Genomic DNA, 3560 nt, shown 5'->3' with positions numbered 1-3560 from the left:
CTTCCTACTCAACGCATTAGCACGACATTTTCCATACCAGGATGGTAATTCAAACCAAAATCATAATCTTTAAAAAAAACTCTAACCATTTCCGTTGCCTCGTATTAAGCCCTTTCTGATCAAAGAGGTACTTCAGACTCTTATGATCACTAAACACTTCGAATCTCGAACCATACAAATAATATCGCCACAACTTCAAAACAAAAACCACAGCTGCCAACTCTAAATCATGAGTTGGATAATTCCTTTCATGCACTTTAAGTTGTCTCGACGCATATAAGCTACTACTTGCTGATTTTGCATCAATACACCACCCAAACCCATCAGTGACGCATCACAATATACCACAAACGATTCTGCCGGATTCGGCAGAATCGAGATAGGAGCACTAGTCAACCAATTATTCAACTCTTGGAATCCTTCCTCACATTTCGAATCCCAACCAAATGCTTGAATCTTTCTTGTCAACTTAGTTTACGGCAATGCTAACTTTGAAAATCCTTTTATGAACTTTCTGTAGTAACCTGCAAGACCAAGAAGACTACGAATCTCTGATACTGACTTTGGAGCTTCCCATTTAGATACCGCTTCTATCTTCGTGGGATCAACCGCTATACCATCTTTTAGAAATCACACGTCCAAGAAAGCTAATTTCATCCAACCAAAATTCACACTTGTTAAGTACTCTTCAACTTCAGAATCACTAATGTACTCATACATTACTATTCATCTTGTCCCAAATCAAAATCCTCGTCGTAGCAAAAGACCATAACAACATTCATAACTCGTGGTTTTACTCCAAATTCCATGACATATTTCGCGTCCAAATATCATTCCACTCGCAATCTCAACAGAGTCTTCCTCACATCAGTAGGTGTCAGAAATCCTCTACAATTCTTCTTTTATACATGTCATTGCTTTGGCATCACAAATACGACTTCAAACGTTCTAAAGTTTATTTCACCTTTACTACTAATTCACTCCTCACTAAAATCCATCGGCACTCAAATCATCTTTATTACCGAACATCTCATTAACTTATTCACCAACAACATGTTCTACTCAACTTCGTTTCAAACAATCGCGGTAGTAGGCATTCCTATTTAACAAGTTTCACGATTCCTTAACCGACTTCAAACTCTTTCCTCATAGGATCAATCTACTATATTTATAACTCTCCCATAAGGTAGAACATAATCTCTCCTCTTCGTAGGTTCAAACGACACATTAATCCGACACTCGGAACTCAAGATATGAATTTTCCAATGTCATCCGAAATGCAACATCGACATCATGCAGCGACACTCTATACGATATCTCCAAAACTCCTCAAATGGTACATTTAATTATTAAAATTTCTTCTAAACAAACCTTTTAATTATTCCTTCAATCCGTTCAACTCTGACACTGACATCCGTGCAGTACCAACAAACAAGTCGAGATCTAAGAACAAGCGTAACCGCAACTTCACATCTTTCCAACATCATCCTGTCACAATTAAATATGTTACAGCTGCCGCAACCATTTTTATAATAAATTTCATCTCGTTAGCTTTTCCACACTTCAAACGGAACTCAAATTGGATGTCCAGAACTGCAGTTATGAATTTTCGAAGTTTCACAATGAATCAGCAATTTTCCTGTGTTTTGCTTATGGACTCATCCTCTTCGAATCAATCACATTATAAACAGCCCCTTATCATATCTCTTTGCTTCCAAATTCTTATAACTTGAGCAACACATTCCATCGTCGAAGTTCAATTTATGAAACATCACGACATCAATCCTCTTTGCAAACGTTCAACTGAACCTCTTCCGAAAAGCAAGGCTTCTCCCCCACTTCACTCAAACCAACTCCTGCAATAAAAAAAACAAGTACCAACAGTGATTCACAAAAATTTCGTGTACCAAGGGATAATACGCCGACAGTATTCAACTGTCGCACATCTCAACTGACTCGACAATTGGCCGGACGGACCGACCTACTCTGATACCAAAATTGTAACACCCTTCTAAACCCCGCGGAAATTAAATAATTAATCAGAGTAAAACATTTAAACAAGGGTGCCACAAATAAATAAAACAATTAAAATAACTATAGTCTGAAGTCATGCTTCATTAGGAAACGATTAACCAAAACATAATCATGTTCATCACATCGGAATAAGGAAACATCGCCAATACAACCAATGGAAATATAATCCAACACCAAATAAAATAGATTAATCTCATAAAACTCTAAAACTACCGTTCCCCAGTGTTACAAGATCAGAGCATGACCTACACGACCCAAAATAACTAATAAACTCTACGATTCATCCTCACCGAGCACTAATGCTGCTACTCCTTAATCTGAAAAATATCAACAAGTAAGGGTGAGTCTCATTCACAATTAATCAATGTTATGCAATCATAAGCAACAAAACATCATAATATATCCTTGACCCAATTTGTCATATATTCAGATTTCAATAATCATTCATCAACCACAACAAATACACACCAAACATAACACTGAAATCATTTCAATCATGTTATGACAACAATGCATATGACCAACCGACACTATGCATGTGGTACTAATAAACCGAGGAAATAATCCACTTGACCGATCTAAACCTCATCGAGACACGGCCCTACCGACACAAATTCCACACAATGGGAATTATGTCCACCATTGATCCAAATATCATCGGGATCCAGCACCGAAATGCGCATGAATGAATGCACACATATAACATACTTAAAAATATCACTGATTCGATGCACCGCATCGTCTCACCATAACTCACTATTTTCATCATCGACAAAGTATGTACATGTTTGCACAATCATTCGATCATTTACACATTCATCACGATAACCATTACAATAACCACCATCCATTGTCATACCGAAACATTGCCATATTCACACAATCATACGTATGCACAATATTTCATTTCACAAGTAATTAAATAAATTTTAAAAATAGGTCGGGCCACTGCCCATCCCACCAATTCATCATATAAAATATTTAATTTGCTTTACAACACCCAGAACGGCACTAAGAACGGATATACGGGTCAAAAGTTATAATTTTTCAAAGTTCAAGAAATTTCTGCACAGTAGGGTCCGCTCAACGACCCACTAGCGGCTTATGGAAGAAGCGAACTACGTTGGGACCTCCGCATAGCGGACTAGCTCCTCTTAGCGAGCCCTTTTATTTTTTTGAAAAACAAACAGCATCCGCTTAGCGAGCCAGGGGCCGCTTAGCAGACGTGCGATTCTGCAGATTCTCAGGTTTGTGACAGAGCCGCGATTTCATACATCCACCACTACAAACCGTTTCTAAACATCATTTACAAGTATGAAATCATCACAAACATCATCATACATCATCAAACATCAATAAAATACAGTTATGAATCAACAATTCATGCAATCTCATCAATTTCCCAAAACCTACAATCCCAATCCCAATATACTCAATCGAATCGAATCATATCTTAATCCATTCTATCACTTATAATCACATAAAAGAAATTAATCAAAAGAGTCCCCCCTTATCTTCCAAGAATC

This window comes from Vicia villosa, linkage group LG7, assembly GCF_029867415.1.
Source record: "Vicia villosa cultivar HV-30 ecotype Madison, WI linkage group LG7, Vvil1.0, whole genome shotgun sequence".
Taxonomy (NCBI): domain Eukaryota; kingdom Viridiplantae; phylum Streptophyta; class Magnoliopsida; order Fabales; family Fabaceae; genus Vicia; species Vicia villosa.
Note: the sequence above shows the minus strand (reverse complement) of the source record.